The sequence below is a fragment of the Chlorocebus sabaeus genome, chromosome 7, assembly GCF_047675955.1.
Source record: "Chlorocebus sabaeus isolate Y175 chromosome 7, mChlSab1.0.hap1, whole genome shotgun sequence".
Lineage (NCBI taxonomy): Eukaryota > Metazoa > Chordata > Mammalia > Primates > Cercopithecidae > Chlorocebus > Chlorocebus sabaeus.
This window is the reverse complement of record NC_132910.1, coordinates 32,138,105-32,158,553: the sequence shown is the minus strand read 5'-3', so window position 1 is coordinate 32,158,553 and position 20,449 is coordinate 32,138,105. Positions and strand designations below refer to the sequence as shown.

General features: G+C 38.9%; 1 protein-coding gene across 2 annotated transcripts in view; it reads right to left on the bottom strand.

Moving 5' to 3' along the window:
* Positions 1 to 20,449, bottom strand: part of CFAP299 (cilia and flagella associated protein 299) — a 666,082-nt gene that overhangs the window by 182,760 nt on the left and 462,873 nt on the right. The gene's annotated exons all lie outside the window — the stretch shown is intronic.

The window sequence follows — 20,449 nt, the reverse complement described above, 5'->3', positions numbered from 1 at the left end:
CCAAAACAGTGATGGCCTCCCCTGAGGCAGCTGCCAGGCAAGATAATGTTGATTCTTATCAGGAGCCACCCCCAACACCCCTGTTTGCTTCTAGACCTATAACTAAAGTCCTGGTGGGCCCCAGAGGCCCCATGAGGAGGTGTGCTGCATTTGATACGAACTGCTTGAGTTTTCTAATTTATATAAGCAGAAAGCTGGAGAGCAGGCATGGGAATGGATATTAAGGGTGTGGGATAATGGTGGAAGGAATGTAGAGTTGGATCAGGCTGAATTTATTGATTTGGGCCCACTAAGTAGGTACCCTGCATTTAATGTTGCAGCTCAAGCAGTTAAAAAAGGTTCTAATAGTTTACTTGCTTGGTTAGTTCAAATATAGACTAAAAGCTTGCCCCCACTGTGAGTGAGCTAGAAATGCCTGATCTCCCTTAGTTTAATTTAGAGGAAGGGATCCAGAGGCTTGGGGAGATTAAGATGGTGGAGTGGATTAGTCACTTTAGACCTACTCATCCCAGCTGGGAGGGTCTAGAAGATACATCCTTGACCAATACCTTCTGAAATAGATTGTGAGGGCAGAACCTGCATCTTTGAAGAGCCCTGTAATTGCTCTTCTCTGTGTGTCAGACCTAACAGTGGGAACCACAGTCACCCAACTACAAAATTTAAATACAATGGTAATAATTGGATCTCGAGGTGGCAGGGGCCAAGTGGTGGCACTCAACAATCAAAGGCAAGGTGAGCATAGCTACCATAATGGACAGCAGAGGTAAAGCAGCAATCAGAATAGTCTGACTTGTGCAGAACTCTGGCATTGGCTAATCGATCATGGTATTCCTACAAGTGAAACTGATAGGAAACCTATTGAATTCCTGTTTAATTTGTATAGGCAGAAGACTTCTAGGTCAAATGGACAAAAGAATAATTTGAATTATAAAAACAGAATCATGGCCCCTCAGTCAATTTCCAGACTTAAGTCAATTTACAGACCCAGAAAACCTTCAATGAGGCGGAAGCCAGGTCCCCTTGAGGAAGGACCAAACTATGCTAGCAACAAATTACGCTGTTAATCTTTCTTCCATCCTTCCCCAAGGAGACCTCCAGCCTTTTGCCAGGGTAAGTGCATTGGTGAAAGGGAAATGATCAGACATTTTGAGGACTACTGGACACTGACTCTGAGCTGACACTGATCCCAGGGTACACAAAATGTCACTGTGGTTCTCTAGTTAAAATAGGGGCTTATGGAAGTCAGGTAAGTAATGGAGTTTTAGTTCAGGTCCAACTTACAGTGGGTCCAGTGGGTCCCTGGACTCATCCTGTGGTAATTTCCCCAGTGCCAGAATGCATAATTGGCATAGACATAATTATCTGATGACAGAATGCTCACATTGAGCATTCCCTAACTGGTAGGGTGAGGACTACTGTGGTGGGAAAGGGCAAATGGAAGTGATTAGAGTTAACTCTACTTAGAAAAGTAGTAAATCAAAAACAGTATCACATCCCTGGAAGGATTGCAGAGATTAGTGCCACCATCAAGGACTTGAAAAATGCAGGGGTGTTGATTCTGGCCACATCCCCATTCACTCTCCCATTTGGCCTGTATAGAAGACAGCTGGATCTTGGTGAATGACAGTAGATTATTGTAAGCTTAACCAAGTGGTGACTCCAATTGCAGCTGCTGGACCAGGTATGATTTCATTGCCTTTTTCTCCATTCCTGTCCATAAGGCCCACCAGAAGCAATTTACCTTCAGTTGACAAGGTCAGCAATATACATTTACTGTCCTACCTCGGTGGTATATCAATGTTCCAGCTTCCTGTCATAATCTTATTCAGAGAGAGCTTGATCACTTTTCACTTCTGCAAGATATCACACTGGTCAATTACATTGATGAAATTATGCTGACTGGATCCAGTGAGCAAGAAGTAGCAAACACATTTGACTTATTGGTGAGACGTTTGCATGCCACAGGATGGGAAATAAATTCAACTAAAATTCAGAGATCTTCTACCTCAGTAAAATTTCTAGGGGCCCAGTGGTGTGGGCCCTGTTGAGATATCCCTTCTAAGGTGAAGAATAAATTGCTGCATTTGGCCCCTCCTACAAGCAAGAAAGAAGCACAATGTCTAGTGGGCCTATTTGGATTTTGGAGGCAACACATTCCTCATTTGGGTATGTTACTCTAGCCCATTTATCAAGTGACCAGAAAGGCTGCCAGTTTTGAGTCCAGAACAGGAGAAGGCTCTGCAATAGGTCCAGGCTACTATGTAAGCTGCTCTGCCACTTGGTCTATATGACGCAGCAAATCCAGTGGTGCTTGAGGTGTCAGTGGCAGATAGGAATACTATTTGGAGCCATTGGCAAGTCCCCATACATGAATCACAGTAGAAGCCTCTAGAATTTTGGAGCAAGGCCCTGCCATTTTCTGCAGATAGCTACTCATCTTTTGAGAGATAGATCTTGGTCTGTTACTGGGCTTTGGTGGAAACGAAATGATGACTATGGGTCATCAAATCACCATGTGACCTGAACTGTCTATTATGAACTAGGTGCTCTCTGACTCAACTAGCCATAAAGTGGGTCATGCACAGCAGCATTCCATCATCAAATAGAAGTGGTATATATGTGATTGGGCTCGAGCAGGTCCTAAAGGCACAAGTAAGTTACATGAGTAAGTAACTCAAATGCCCATGGTCTCCACTCCTGCCACCCTGCCTTCTCTCCCCTAGCCTGCACCAGTGGCCTCATGGGGAGTTCCCTATGATCAGTTGACAGAGGAAGAGAAGACTAGGGCCTGGTTCACAGATGGTTCTGCATGGTATGCAGGCACCACCTGAAAGTGGACAGCTGCAGCACTAGAGCCCCCTTTCTAAGACATCCCAAAGGACAGCAGTGAAAGGAAATATTTCCAGTAGGCAGAACTTCAAGCAGTGCACCTGGTTGTGCACTTGGTATGAAAGGAGAAATGGCCAGTTGTGCAATTGTATATTGATTCATGGGCTCTGGCCAATGGTTTGGCTGAATGGTCAGGGACTTGGAAAAAGCATGTCTGGAAAATTGATGACAAAGAAATGTGGGGAACAGGTATGTGGATGGGGCTCTCTGAGTGGTCAAAAACTGTGAAGATATTTGTATCCCATGTGGGTGCTCACCAACGGGTGACCTCAGCAGAGGAGGATTTTAATAATCAAGTGAATAGCATGCACCATTCTTTGGATACCACTCAGCTTCTTTCTCCAGCCATCCTGTTATCTCCCAATGGGCCCATGAACAAAGTGGCCATGGTGTCAGGGATGGATGTTATGCATGGACTCAGGAACATGGGCTTCCACTCACCAAGGCTGACCTGGCTACAGCCACTGTTGAGTGTGCAATTTGCCAGCAGCAGATACCAACACTGAGCCCTCAATATGGCACCATTCCTTGGGATGATCAGCCAACTACCTGGTGGCAGGTTGATTATTCTGAACCTCTTCCATTTTGGAAAAGGTAGAGTATTATCTTCACTGTACTATACACTTACTTTGGATATAGGTTTGCCTATCTTGCACACAGTGCTTCTGCCAAGACTTCCATATGTGGACTTAAGAAATGCCTTATCCACCATCATGGTATTCCACACAGCATTGCCTCTAACCAACACCCTCACTTTACAGCTAAAGAAGTGTGGCAGTGGGCTCATGCTCATAGAATTCACTGGTCTTACTATGTTCCCCATCATTCTGAAGCAGCTAGATTGAGAGAACAGTGGAATGGTCTTTTGAAGTAACAATTACAATGCCAACTAGGTGACAGTGCTTTGCAGGGCTAGGGTAAAGTTGAATTAGAGTCCAATATATGATACTGTTACTCCCATAGTCAGGATTCACAGGTCCAGGAATCAAGGGGTGGAAGTGGAAGTGGCAACACTTGCCATCACCCCTAATGATCCACTAGCAAAATTTTTGCTTTATTTTCTCACAACATTACATTCAGCTGGCCTAGAGGTCTTAGTTTCAGAAGGAGGAATGCTGCCATCAGGAGACACAACAATGATTCCAGTAAACTGGAAATTAAGATTGCCACCTGGACATTTTGGGCTCCTCCTATCTTTAAGTCAACAGGTAAGAAGCAAGTTACAGTGTTGGCTGGGGTGATTGACCCAGACTATCAAGATGAAACCAGTTTACTACTCCACAATGGAAGTAAGGGAGAGTATTCATGGATCCATTAGGAAGTCTCTTAGTATTACTATGCCCTGTGGTTAATGTCAATGGGAAACTACAACAGCCCAATCCAGGCAGGACTACAAATGGCCCAGACCCTTCAGGAATGAAAGTTTGGGTCATTCCACCAGGAAAAAATAACACAACCTTCTGAGGTACTTGCTGAGGGCAAAGGAAATACAAAATGGGTACTATAAGAGGTAGCCATTAATACCAGCTACGACCACATGACCAGTTGCAGAAATGAGTCATGAGTATTTCCTCCATCTTTTGTTAAAAACATGTTTGTTCATGTATACACTTGTACTAAAAAAAAACTCATTTTATTTCCTTTTTCCCTTATCCCGTTATATAAGATTTATTGACTTCATATCAGCATTTAAGTGTTGTTAACTTTATGTAATAGCATTTGTGTTGGGGATTGGTGTGTTTCTGGTTGTATGAAGGATAGTTGTACTATGTTAGGTGTAATTGTGACCTTATTATTGTCTTTATTTGAAGATTATGTATGATCTCAGGTGATGTGTATGGGGTAAATTGACAAGGGGTGGACTTGTGATGGTTAATACTGAGTGTCACCTTGATTGGATTGAAGGATGCAAATTATTGATCCTGGGTGTGTCTGTGAGGATGTTGCCAAAGGAGATTAACATTTTAGTCAGTGGATTGGGAAAGGCAGATCCACCCTTAATCTGGGTGGTCACCATCTAATCAGCTGCCAGCATAGCCAGGATATAAAGCAGGCAGACAAACGTGAAAAGGCTAGACTGGCCTAGCCTCCCAGCCTACATCTTTCTCTCATCCTGGATGCTTCCCACCCTTGAAGCAAGTTCTTCAGTTTTGGAACTCAGACTGGCTCTCCTTGCTCCTCAGCTTGCAGACAGCCTATGTTGGGACCCTGTGATCACATGAGTTAATACTTAATAAACTACCACACACACACACACACACACACACACAGAACTAATAGGATATAAATATCCTATTTATAAATATATAAATACCCTATGCTGTCTACTAGAGAACCCTAATACACATAGTTTAAAAATTCATTTATTTAGCATATGAAAATGAGTTTTTGAAGCTCAAAATTCATTGTTTCCATTGTTCCACAAGAAATAGATGTCCCTCAATTACATAGTCAGAACATAAACAAATTGGATATTATTAGACTTCTACATTTACATAAACATTATGGAAAGACCAAGCTAAAAATCTTCCTTCGTCCTACAGCTAAAAATATACACAAAACTTTAGATAACCAAGTTTTTATTTAGATTTAAGACCTGTATGTGAATATGTGTTGATTCTGCAAAATTTAAATTTGCCTACACAAACCGGGCTGTGAAAGGGATAAATGCAGAAAACCTATCTCAACAAATATTTCTCAGCACAGACTTTGTTGATGTAAGAATATAAAGAAAATAAATTCCAGGTATGATTTACTTAACAACTTTGACTATTTGCCTTATTAATACTATCTCAAACCCACAACCACTCTAAAACATAACATTTAAATGAAGCAAGCTTAAAATATACAGTTACTGTAATGACAGCTTCAAAGATCAACACTATGATTTCATTCAGTATTTTGAGTTCTAATGTATTTCTTCCTTTTCCAAAGGTGGTTTAATTTAATGTTTTTCACTATCTCTGGGAGGGATGTTTTTGTACTCATTTATGTAGTCTATCACTTACAGTTTAGGAGTTTAATCCAAAAGTATAATAAATCCTACTGCAACTCAGAAAGTTCAAAATACGAGACCAAATCAACCCAGACATAATTTACTTCAAAAGTCTGCCTGACCCCTACAAATACTTCACTAACCAATAATGTGAAGTAGAGATTATTGTCTCTGTTAAATATTATTAAAGGCACACCTCAGTGCTACCAAGGAGCTAAATTTTTAATTACATTTTATTTTGGTTAAATTTTTATTTCAATATTTACACACAGTGGCTATTATATATAGAAATTTATCTGGTAATTTCAAGCTACGTACACAAAATCATATATAGGGTGTGATAACATTATATAAATTTTCAGATAAATTTTATTATAACATTGAATTATTCACTTCAATTGGTTTTGTGTGTATTTTATTTAGTACCCATTTGCTGAAGTTGTTTGTATTTTTGATAACCCTGATTCCTGCTCCTCAGTGTATCTGTCAATATGTCATTCTGTGAGGGAATATGATCTCAACTTCCCTTTTCAATGAGATTCTACATTTTATATTGATCATTTCTGCAAGTGAAAATACAGGTTAACTCTCTGAAATCTTCACTCATTGACCTTTATTCCTAGATCTGTATTCTTTTCTAACTCAGCTTGCACATATTTAGGGGTTGGCAAAGGCATGTTAAAGCGGTATGAATTTTACTCCCTCTGCATCAATGAGATGCTCATTCTCAGATTTCAGTGTTAAGTCTTCAATACGCCTGGAAAGTTTACTTCTATCTTATCGAAATAATTAATTTCTTGAAATGTGCTGTATCTCAACAATTGCTATAATTGCTAATATATCTTCTTAAGGGCCTCCTATGTATAAGAATGGTACTAAATATGTTATACATATTATCTCATTTAATCTTCACTACTACTCGTAAGAATAGGCACCATTATCTCCAATGATACCTCTTGACTGAGAGTCAAGGAGGTTAAATATTTGCCCAAGTTTACCCAGCTAAGAAATAAAAGAGCTAGATTCATATCCACTCTACATGACTTTAAAGACCACAGATTTATATATTTTTCCTGAACTTCCCATCTGTAATAGGGAATTTTGTTTTCATGGAACAAAAGGAGACTTGTTAAGTAACATTTTATTTCTCTAGAATAGTAATAAAATCTGCAATCAGAGCATTCACCCTAATACTGTGTTCATGTTTCTTTGAAGATGGTTAAGATCTAGTCATTGAAAACTTACAAGGTTATTTTGCTTTGTTTTGTTTCTGGTGGGGATGTTAGGGGAAGAAAATGTATGATTGGCATTATATAATTGGAAATTTTCAAAGCCTCAGTTATGTAGTCTAGAGTTTAACATATATTCAAAAATAAATTGATAAATATCCCCATTAGAATTCTAATATGGTAATCATTTTTGTTATTTAGGATTGGGGTAAAATACTATATTCTAATTATTAAATGAATGTTCTTTGTTCACATGTAACAGTCATGGTAACTTCAGCAAATAATTTTTCCCAGTACATTATGAATATCCTGCTGATTGTGGTTTGCATTAGTTTGGGCTGCTGTAACAGAGCACCATAGATTGGATGGCTTATAAACAACACATTTATTTTTCACGTTCTAGGGGCTGAAATTCCAAGATCAGGATGCCAGCACAGTAGGGACCTGGTGGTGGCCCTTTTCTGGGTTACAAACTGCAGACTTACTGTATCCTTACCTGACGAAAAGAGAGAGTTAGCTAGCTCTCTGCACTCTCCTTATAAAGGCACTAAACTCATTCATGGCAGTTCCACTGTCATGACGTAATTGTCTTTCAAAGGACCTCACCTCCTAATACTATCACTTAGGGAGTAAAGATTTCAACGTATGAATTTAGGTGGGAAGGTCACAGACTTTCAGCCCATAGCATGATTCAAGATGGGTTCCAGTATCTGCAAAAAAGAAAATTGCTCTGACTACTAAGACAGGGACTTTCAGACCTTTGAGGGTTTGTAAAATTTGTTTGTGTTATCTTTTGACTATGAAACTTCAAAGTGGTACTGTGAGCTAGGATACATGGAGAAACTGCACATAATTTTGCCACAGGTCAATTCATATATCAATAAATTATGCATTTAAAGTAGACTGGGTGGTTTTCAAACCCTTAAATAGCAAATTTTGGGGATGCTTCAATAATGATAGTAGTGCTAAATCTCAGTTTACACACTAAAGAACCGTAATAGAAATTATCATGGAAGGGCAAGAATTGCTTTGATTTTGGGGGTGAAAATAAGGTGAAATAAACTCTGACTTATTTGTTAGATATTCTTGAGCAAGTCCCCTACTGATTCCTACTAAGGTAAGAAAATACTAGTAGATATATTAACACTTATATTTGTCTGCCTACTAGTGGTTGAATATAAAGACATATTTCATTTATGTAAGGTGAGTGGCCTATGACAGCAAATTAGATTGCTAACCTAAGGAAAGAGCACAGCTTTAAAATATCTGAGCAGATTAATAAAGTTTTATGTTTGATGAGAAGGTATTAAAATGTTCTCAATACTGGAATTGAGGTCAAGAGTTGGTCTTCAAAACAGCTTCCTAAGACTTATTTTCTGGGCAAATCTGTTATTTTATACTTCTGTTTGCTCATCTCTAAAGTAGTAATAAAAATAAGCCATGTGAAGAATAAATATGTGTCAAAATACTTAAACATAGTCCATGCTAATAAAGTTTGCTTATTCACTCATAGATGTGAAAGGTAATTAAACACTTATCTATATAAATCTTTAGAACAGAATAATTATTAACATATCAACAAAATCGTTTAGTAATTTGATATCGGGTAACTTTGTATCAGTATTAACTTTTGCCCAAATTCATGAGGCTATCTAATGTAGGTAGAATAGGTTCTAATTGAAATTAACAGTCCTTTCTCAATTTCATGCTGCTCTCCTCCTCAACCTTGACCCAAATATACTAATAAGTCAGTTTCTTCTTTGTGCTTCAGTCACTGCAACCTAAGAGTAAGATGTTTACAAAGGCACGCCCAGTTTTCAGGACTGCACTGGTCAGGACAGCTTCAATAACATCTTACACATCTGGCAGACTGAAGCAACACTGGTCAGAACAGAGCTGCTTAGATATTTTTATGGAGATAACAGCTATTCACCTCTATTTCCTAGAACTAAAGACTTTTCATAACCACAATCCCTTAGTATTTTAGTTTGCACATATGTATAACCTATGTATGGAAAAATAACTTCATCCTTTTATGTTAACATTATTCAAGAACTGTATTTCAGCAACCCTCAAGTGACTTGGCAATGTGCCAAAGAGAGCAGATACGGGAGATGAGGAAAGTATCAGATGTTTATGTTAAGTCAACCACACTTAATTTAAAGGCTTACTCATTCCAATGACAAGCAAAGCTTTGAAAACCCAAGAACATATTGTCTAACCCTAAACCACTTTTAATAAACAAGGACTTTCCAGTTACCACACAAAATTATGTTTCGGAGGCCAATTATGTGTCCTCTTGCCCTTTATGGATAATGGCTTTTCTCTTCCTCTCACTTCCCTTCCCCTCACCCCAAGAGAAGCTGGCCAGTATAAACTGTGCACTTAGAATGGTTAGCAAACAGAAGAAAAGAACTTTTCAAACAAATTTATTCATAGCTCTAGTAAGGTACCATTTAAAAATATTTAGGATGTTCTAGCAAATGAGCTTATCACTATGCACACACACCCCATAGAGAGGATTTATCTCACACACACACACACACACACACACACAATATATATACACATATATACATATATATGTCAATATATTTAATTTAATCTCAAAATAACAAGATACAATGGGTAAACTACATTTTAATCCTCAAATGGACATGACAAAACTGAAAGCATGACAGGTAAAATTAGTTACCCAAGTTATCCAACAGTTAGTTCAGTTAGATATTGGTAAAATAAGGCTACAGGTCTACTTCTGCCTGACTCCCAAGCCTATGAACTTTTAGTTTTCAGCATTGATGGCTTACTCAGAGTCAGGCACTGTGCTCAGGGACTAAAAGTACAAATAAAGACAGGTAAGACCAGGTTCTTTGCCTTCAGTGAGTTCACATTGGAGTTGGGGGAAGTCTACATAGTCTTATTTTCTGCATTTAGTAAAAATGTAATAAAAATGATTCTCAAAGTGTAATTCCCAGATTAGCAGCAGCGATATCCCCTAGGGACTTGCTAGAAATGCAAAATCTCAAGCCCCATTGCAGACCTACTGAATCAGAAACTCAGGGAGTGAGTCCCAGGAATCTGTATTTTAGTAAGCCCTCCAGGTTGTTCTGGTGCACACTGAAGTTTGAGAACCAGTAGCTTAGACAGACATGGATTTGAGGGGAATGCGCAACTTCTCTCACAGATATGAAAGAGGGATTTCTGGAGAAACTGACACTTCAGCTGTGTCAGGGAGGATTTATAAATTTTTTTTTCAGGCAGAACGGATAGCATGACCAAAAACAGATAGGGGAAAACTCCATATGTTTGATATTCCTAGAAAGTGAAAGTCAGAGGTAGGGCATGGCAATAGATAAATTAGAATTAGGTGGGCTGCAGTCTACCAGTATGCCTTAAATATTTTAGGCCTTATTTAATGTAGTGCTGACATAGGGGCTCTAGTAACTTAAAGGACCTACTATAAAAAGCACTTGGAATTGATGTTTCTGCAAAACTTGTGTTTCCTGTTGGTCACATAACTGTTACTAACCGTGGTTACCTTGAGCTTCCTCAGGACGCTCTTAGGTAGTGTGAGGAAGATACTTTGCTGTCCAAGAAGGAAGTACTACAAGGAAATGAGAAGAAGGAATTGACTCAGTTGCTTCTTAGAAACTCTGAAGCTCTGTGGGCTTAAAGAATGGCTTAACACACTTAAAGAATGGTGACTGAGGGGTGGAGCAAGATGGCCGAATAGGAACAGCTCCAGTCTCCAACTCCCAGCGCGAGCGACAGAAAACCGGTGATTTCTGCATTTTCAACTGAGGTACTGGGTTCATCTCACTAGGGAGTGCCAGACAATCAGTGCTGGTCAGCTGCTGCAGCCCTACCAGCGAGAGCTGAAGCAGGGCGAGGCATCGCCTCACCTGGGAAGCGCAAGGGGAAAGGGAATCCCTTTTCCTAGCCAGGGGAACTGAGACACACAACACCTGGAAAATCGGGTAACTCCCACCCCAATACTGCGCTTTAAGCAAACAGGAACACCAGGAGATTATATCCCAGACCTGGCCGGGAGGGTCCCATGCCCACAGAGCCTCCATCATTGCTAGCACAGCAGTCTGCGATCTCCCAGCAAGACAGCAGCGAGGCTGGGGGAGGAGCGCCCGCCATTGCTGAGGCTTAAGTAGGTAAATAAAGCTGCTGAGAAGCTCAAACTGGGTGGAGCTCACAGCAGCTCAAGGAAACCTGCCTGTCTCTGTAGACTCCACCTCTCGGGACAGAGCACAGTAAACAACAAAAGCAGCAGAAACCTCTGCAGATGCAAACAACTCTGTCTGACAGCTTTGAAGAGTGCAGTGGATCTCCCAACACGGAGGTTGAGATCTGAGAAGGGACAGACTGCCTGCTCAAGTGGGTCCCTGACCCCTGAGTAGCCTAACTGGGAGACATCCCCCACTAGGGGCAGTCTGACACCCCACACCTCACAGGGTGGAGTACACCCCTGAGAGGAAGACTCCAAAGCAAGAATCAGACAGGTACACTCACTGTTCAGAAATATTCTATCTTCTGCAGCCTCTGCTGCTGACACCCAGGCAAACAGGGTCTGGAGTGGACCTCAAGCAATCTCCAACAGACCTACAGCTGAGAGTCCTGACTGTTAGAAGGAAAACTATCAAACAGGAAGGACACCTACACCAAAACCCCATCAGTACGTCACCATCATCATCAAAGACCAGCGGCAGATAAAACCACAAAGATGGGGAAAAAGCAGGGCAGAAAAGCTGGAAATTCAAAAAATAAGAGCGCATCTCCCCCAGCAAAGGAGCGCAGCTCATCGCCAGCAACGGATCAAAGCTTGACGGGGAATGACTTTGACGAGATGAGAGAAGAAGGCTTCAGTCCATCAGACTTCTCAGAGCTAAAGGAGGAACTACATACCCAGCACAAAGAAACTACAAATCTTGAAAAAAAAGTGGAAGAATTGATGGCTAGAGTAATTAATGCAGAGAAGGTCATAAACGAAATGAAAGAGATGAAAACCATGACACGAGAAATACGTGACAAATGCACAAGCTTCAGTAACCGACTCGATCAACTGGAAGAAAGAGTATCAGTGCTTGAGGATCAAATGAACAAAATGAAGCGAGAAGAGAAACCAAAAGAAAAAAGAAGAAAAAGAAATGAACAAAGCCTGCAAGAAGTATGGGATTATGTAAAAAGACCAAGTCTACGTCTCATTGGGGTGCCTGAAAGTGAGGGGGAAAATGGAACCAAGTTGGAAAACATTCTTCAGGATATCATCTAGGAGAACTTCCCCAACCTAGTAGGGCAGGCCAACATTCAAATCCAGGAAATACAGAGAACGCCACAAAGATACTCCTCGAGAAGAGCAACTCCAAGACACATAATTGCCAGATTCACCAAAGTTGAAATGAAGGAAAAAATCTTAAGGGCAGCCAGAGAGAAAGGTCGGGTTACCCACAAAGGAAAGCCCATCAGACTAACAGCAGATCTCTCGGCAGAAACTCTACAAGCCAGAAGAGAGTGGGGACCAATATTCAACATTCTTGATGGGTGCAGCACAGCAACATGGCACAAGTATACATATGTAACAAACCTGCACGTTATGCACATGTACCCTAGAACTTAAAGTATAATAAAAAAAAGAAAAGAAAAGAATTTTCAACCCAGAATTTCATATCCAGCCAAACTAAGTCTCATAAGTGAAGGAGAAATAAAGTCCTTTACAGATAAGCAAATGATTAGAGATTTTGTTACCACCAGGCCTGCCTTACAAGAGACCCTGAAGGAAGCACTAAACATGGAAAGGAACAACCGGTAACAGCCATTGCAAAAACATGCCAAAATGTAAAGACCATTTAGGCTAGGAATAAACTGCATCAAATAACGAGCAAAATAACCAGTTAATATCATAATGGCAGGAACAAGTTCACACATAACAATATTAACCTTAAATGTAAATGGACTAAATGCTCCAATTAAAAGACACAGACTGGCAAACTGGATAAAGAGTCAAGACCCATCAGTCTGCTGTATTCAGGAGACCCATCTCACATGCAGAGACATACATAGGCTCAAAATAAAGGGATGGAGGAAGATTTACCAAGCAAATGGACAACAAAAAAAAGCAGGGTTGCAATCCTAGTCTCTGATAAAACAGACTTTAAACCATCAAAGATCAAAAGAGACAAAGAAGGCCATTACATAATGGTAAAAGGATCAATTCAACAGGAAGAGCTAACTCTCCTAAATATATATGCACCCAATACAGGAGCACCCAGATTCATAAAGCAAGTCCTTAGAGATTTACAAAGAGACTTAGACTCCCATACAATAATAATGGGAGACTTCAACACTCCACTGTCAACATTAGACACATCAACGAGACAGAAAGTTAACAAGGATATCCAGGAATTGAACTCATCTCTGCAGCAAGCAGACCTAATAGACATCTATAGAACTCTCCACCCCAAATCAACAGAATATACATTCTTCTCAGCACCACATAGCACTTACTCCAAAATTGACCACATAATTGGAAGTAAAGCACTCCTCAGCAAATGTACAAGAACAGAAATTATAACAAACTGTCTCTCAGACCACAGTGCAATCAAACTAGAACTCAGGACTAAGAAACTCAATCAAAACCACTCAACTACATGGAAACTGAATAACCTGCTCCTGAATGACTACTGGGTACATAATGAAACGAAGGCAGAAATAAAGATGTTCTTTGAAACCAATGAGAACAAAGATACAACATACCAGAATCTCTGGGACACATTTAAAGCAGTGTGTAGAGGGAAATTTATAGCACTAAATGCCCACAAGAGAAAGCAGGAAAGATCTAAAATTGACACTCTAACATCACAATTAAAAGAACTAGAGACGCAAGAGCAAACGCATTCAAAAGCAAGCAGAAGGCAAGAAATAACCAAGTTCAGAGCAGAACTGAAGGAAATAGAGACACAAAAAACCTTCCAAAAAATCATTGAATCCAGGAGTTGGTTTTTTGAAAAGATCAACAAAATTGACAGACCACTAGCAAGACTAATAAAGAAGAAAATAGAGAAGAATCAAATCGACGCAATTAAAAATGATGAAGGGGATATCACCACCGACCCCACAGAAATACAAACTACCATCAGAGAATACTATAAACACCTCTACGCAAATAAACTAGAAAATCTAGAAGAAAGGGATAATTTCCTGGACACTTACACTCTTCCAAGACTAAACCAGGAAGAAGTTGAATCCCTGAGTAGACCAATAGCAGGCTCTGAAATTGAGGCAATAATTAATAGCCTACCAACCAAAAAAAGTCCAGGACCAGATGGATTCACAGCTGAATTCTACCAGAGGTACAAGGAGGAGCTGGTACCATTCCTTCTGAAACTATTCCAATCAATAGAAAAAGAGGGAATCCTCCCTAACTCATTTTATGAGGCCAACATCATCCTGATACCAAAGCCTGGCAGAGACACAACAAAAAAAAGAGAATTTTAGATCAATATCCCTGATGAACATCGATGCAAATATCCTCAATAAAATACTGGCAAACCGGATCCAGCAGCACATCAAAAAGCTAATCCACCATGATCAAGTGGGCTTCATCCCTGGGATGCAAGGCTGGTTCAACATTTGCAAATCAATAAACATAATCCAGCATATAAACAGAACCAAAGACAAGAACCACATGATTATCTCAACAGATGCAGAAAAGGCTTTTGACAAAATTCAACAGCTCTTCATGCTAAAAACGCTCAATAAATTTGGTATTGATGGAATGTACCTCAAAATAATAAGAGCTATTTATGACAAACCCACAGCCAATATCATACTGAATGGGCAAAAACTGGAAAAATTCCCTTTGAAAACTGGCACAAGACAGGGATGCACTCTCTCACCACTCCTTTTCAACATAGTGTTGGAAGTTCTGGCTAAGGCAATCAGGCAAGACAAAGAAATCAAGGGGATTCAGTTAGGAAAAGAATAAGTCAAATTGTCCCTGTTTGCCGATGACATGATTGTATATTTGAAAATCCCATTGTCTGAGCCCAAAATCTCCTTAAGCTGATAAGCAACTTCAGCAAAGTCTCAGGATACAAAATTAATGTGCAAAAATCACAAGCATTCATATACACCAGTAACAGACAAACAGAGAGCCAAATCATGAATGAACTTCCATTCACAATTGCTTCAAAGAGAATAAAATACCTAGGAATCCAACTTACAAGGGATGTAAAGGACCTCTTCAAGGAGAACTACAAACCACTGCTCAGTGAAATAAAAGAGGACACAAACAAATGGAAGAACATACCATGCTCATGGATAGGAAGAATCAATATCGCGAAAATGGCCATACTGTCCAAGGTTATTTATAGATTCAATGCCATCCCCATCAAGGTACCAATGAGTTTCTTCACAGAATTGGAAAAAACTGCTTTAAAGTTCATATGGAACCAAAAAAGAGCCCGCATCTCCAAGACAATCCTAAGTCAAAAGAACAAAGCTGGAGGCATCACGCTACCTGACTTCAAACTATACTACAAGGCTACAGTAACCAAAACAGCATGGTACTGGTACCAAAACAGAGATATAGACCAATGGAACAGAACAGAGTCCTCAGAAATAATACCACACATCTACAGCCATCTGATCTTTGACAAACCTGAGAGAAACAAGAAATGGGGAAAGGATTCCCTATTTAATAAATGGTGCTGGGAAAATTGGCTAGCCTTAAGTAGAAAGCTGAAACTGGATCCTTTCCTTACTCCTTATACGAAAATTAATTCAAGATGGATTAGAGACTTAAATGTTAGACCTAATACCATAAAAACCCTAGAGGAAAACCTAGGTAGTACCATTCAGGACATAGGCATGGGCAAAGACTTCATGTCTAAAACACCAAAAGCAACGGCAGCAAAAGCCAAAATTGACAAATGGGATCTCATTAAACTAAAGAGCTTCTGCACAGCAAAAGAAACTACCATCAGACTGAACAGGCAACCTACAGAATGGGAGAAAATTTTTGCAATCTACTCATCTGACAAAGGGCTAATATCCAGAACCTACAAAGAACTCAAACAAATTTACAAGAAAAAAACAAACAACCCCATTAAAAAGTGGGCAAAGGATATGAACAGACATTTCTCAAAAGAAGACATTCATACAGTCAACAGACACATGAAAAAATGCTCAACATCACTGGCCATCAGAGAAATGCAAATCAAAACCACAATGAGATACCATCTCACACCAGTTAGAATGGCAATCATTAAAAAGTCAGGAAACAACAGGTGCTGGAGAGGATGTGGAGAAATAGGAACACTTTTACACTGTTGGTGGGATTGTAAACTAGTTCAACCATTATGGAAAACAGTATGGCGATTCCTCAAGGATCTAGAACTAGATGTACCATATGACCCAGCCATCCCATTACTGGGTATATACCCAAAGGATTATAAATCATGCTGCTATAAAGACACATGCACACGTATGTTTATTTTGGCACTATTCACAATAGCAAAGACTTGGAATCAACCCAAATGTCCATCAGTGACAGATTGGATTAAGAAAATGTGGCACATATACACCATGGAATACTATGCAGCCATAAAAAAGGATGAGTTTGTGTCCTTTGTAGGGACATGGATGCAGCTGGAAACCATCATTCTTAGCAAACTATCACAAGAACAGAGAACCAAACACCACATGTTCTCACTCATAGGTGGGAACTGAACAATGAGATCACTTGGACTCGGGAAGGGGAACATCACACACTGGGGCCTATCATGGGGAGGGGGGCGGGGGGGAGGGGGGAAGGATTGCATTGGGAGTTATACCTGATGTAAATGACGAGTTGATGGGTGCTGACGAGTTGATGGGTGCAGCATAGCAAGATGGCACAAGTATACATATGTAACAAACCTGCACGTTATGCACATGTACCCTAGAACTTAAAGTATAATAATAATTAAAAAAAAAAAAAGAAAAAAAAAGAATGGTGACTGAATTAGAGTAAAAAGGGGGAAGAAAAGGGGTAGAAGGATAGGAAAAGGTGATTTTTACTAAGATTCAGATTAACTTAATTCTAAGTAAAACACACACAACATTAACAACAACGAAAGGGAAATTGAGATTAACCACATGGATATATGTGGATATTGCATATTTACTATATATATTATATTATACATATATTATTTTATATATATATATACACACACACACACACACACAAATTCCATGCACAGCCCAGGAGATAAGACTTTATTGCATTATCTAAGCTACTTTTGAGAGTACCAAAGTCAAGGATCAGCACAGTATACTTTCATTTATTTCCTCCTGTATCTTGAGAACATTCTGTTATTAATAAGTTTGGGAGTATGATTTTCTAATCATTCAACCCATTTTATTGGGACAAATCTCTGAATATCATCTTTTTCCATCTTATTGACCAAGTGTATCAGAAGGATACATTTGTTTGCACAAATGGTTTAAGTATTTTGAACAGGGTGTGATTACATTTAAAGTAATTATTTTGCATTAATTACTGGAGAATCCAAGTTACAGAAAGTGTCACCCGGATTTAAGCATTGGTAGCAATATAGCAATCCTTCAAGCATCGGTAGGTAGCACTGTGACAACCAAGAGGCACTTTCCAACTCTGGGGCCTCCAGTGGCTGAAGCAGTTAACAAATTTAGCATTCTCCCATGTTAAGCATTCCAAAATATTTAGTGATTGTCTTGACAGGATTCCAGTAAAAAACAGCTGTCAAAATGTATCATATATTTGTAAACCTGCTACACACACAGTTACTATAATTGGTTGAGGTTTGTTTTGTTTTCATTTGACTTTAAAAAGGTTGTGGAAAGCATAATTTAGGTTTGGCCAAACTTTTATTAATGTTCACAGAAAGACTATAGTCCACAATTATACTTCAGTTTTTAAAGTATTTCATATTTGAAAAGTGGAGAAGCATGTAGGTAGCAATTTATCTTTACAGCTTCATTAATCTGAATATCAAACCCTCTTGGACTGTAAAGTGTATAGTGTTGTAAATCATCACTTTTTAATTTGTTGTATCTGCTACATCAAATAGCCAAAGTAATTTGGTCAGCTGTGTTTTCATTGGTTTTAATGTCTCCCTTCTACCTCCTCTCCACCCCAAACTATGACTTAATTACTCTAAGGTTATCTTCTTAAACCAAGGCAAGAAAATATCCCGGAATACTAGTTCTTTCCACAAAAACTATAACCCTCAAAACAGAGGATATACTTCACAAGCCACATGTCTATCATAAGTATCTTAGAATTCAGGGTAACTAGTTTACTGGTTAAATTAGAGCCAAAGATAATAGCAATTTCAAATTGCAAGATTTCTAGAAAATATGTGGAGGTCATTTTGGACATCAAAAGAAAAATAATCTTATAAGGATTTTAAAAAATTATTCTGTTCTGCTTTGCCCTAAACATTAAATTTTATTACTAGAGTTAAGAAGTGTATCTCAAAAAATATTAATTATTTTACTGCACTGAGTTACATTAACTGTGTTTTAAGCAAGGCGCTTTCCTAAATTGATGAAACCAATTATAGACTCTTTCAATTAAAAAAGTTACATTCTGTGGAAAACATTAAGTTCAGTAACCATTGGGAAAAAATATCCATTCATATGGCTTCAATAAACAACTTTTAATTATGCCTCATAGATGAGAACATCTATACTAACCTTTTGCTCTCCATGTAGCCTAATGATTTTTACTAAAACACATTGCAATTTCATTGTTAAACCTGATCTTAGCCAAAAGGCCAATAAGTGATTATTTAATTGTTAACAAAACTTGTCTGTGCAAGATCCCATAATTCCAAATTTTCACAATTCCTACTAAATAAATGTTTGGGGCATTTAATGCAAACATCCAGCAGAAAATTGCCGAAGTTATTAGAGTGTCTATTGAAATTCTGGCCATGAAAATAGAAAGGAAACAGTAAACCCTACAGATACTCTGGAGGAAGAATTATAGACTTGATGGTTAAGAGAACATTTTAGCTCAAGGACAGTGGTGAATGAAATACCATTGGTAAGGGCAGGAAAATAGGATACCATATACCATATATAGTTATCCATGAAAGTATAATCATAGTCTCTTCAATATATGATGCTGGGAAAACTGGTTTTCCACATGCAAAATAATGAAATTGAACTGCCTTACACCATATACAAAAATGAACTCAGATGAATAAAATGCCTAAATGTAAAACCTAAAACCATAAAACTCCTAAAAGAAAACATAGAGGAAATGCCCCTTGGCATTGACCTTGGCGATGATTTTTTTGAATATCATACAATAAAAGCTCAGGTTATAAAAGAAAACAAAAATAAATGAGACTACATTCTGCACAGCAAAGAAAACAATCAACAAAATGAAAAGGCAGCCTATGGACTGGAAAAAATATTTGCAAACTACATATCTGATAAAGGATCAATATCCAAAATTTGTAAAGAACTCATACAACTCCTTAGGAAAAAAACAAATAACCTGATTAAATAATGGGCAAAGGACATAAGTAGACATTTCTCCAAATAAGAAATAAAAATGGCCAACAAGGCCAGGAGTGGTGGCTTATGCCTATAATCCCAACACTTTGGGAGGCCGAGGCGCATGGATCACCTGAGGTCAGGAGTTGGAGACCAGCCTGACCAAAATGGAGAAACCCCATCTCTACTAGAAATACAAAATTAGCTGGGCGTGGTGGCACATGCCTGTAATCCCAGCTACTTGGGAGGCTGAGGCAGGAGAATCACTTGAACCTGGGAGGCCAAGGTTGTGGTGAGCCGAGATTGCACCATTGCACTCCAGCCTGGGCAACAAGAGTGAAACTCCATCTCAATAAATAAATAAATAAATAAATAAATAAATAAGTAAATAAATAGGCCAACAGGTACATGAAAAGGCATTCAACATCACTAGTCATCTGGGAAATGCAAATTAAAACCACTATGAGATATCACCTCACATGTGTTAGGATGGGCATCCTCAAAAAGACAAGAGATCACAAGTGTTGGTGAGGGTGTGATGAAAAAGGAACCTCCATACACTGTTAGTGGGAAGGTAGATTGGGTTCTAAAGAAATTAAAAATAGAACTACTGTATGATCTAGCAATCCTTCCTCTGGGTATATACACAAAGGACTATATTTTTACACTAAAGGAGCATATTTACACCACTTTGTAAGAATGCCTGCATTTCCATGTTCATTGCAGCTGTATTCACAATAATGAAGATACAGAATCAACTATATATAATACACACAAATGGAATATTATTTAGCCT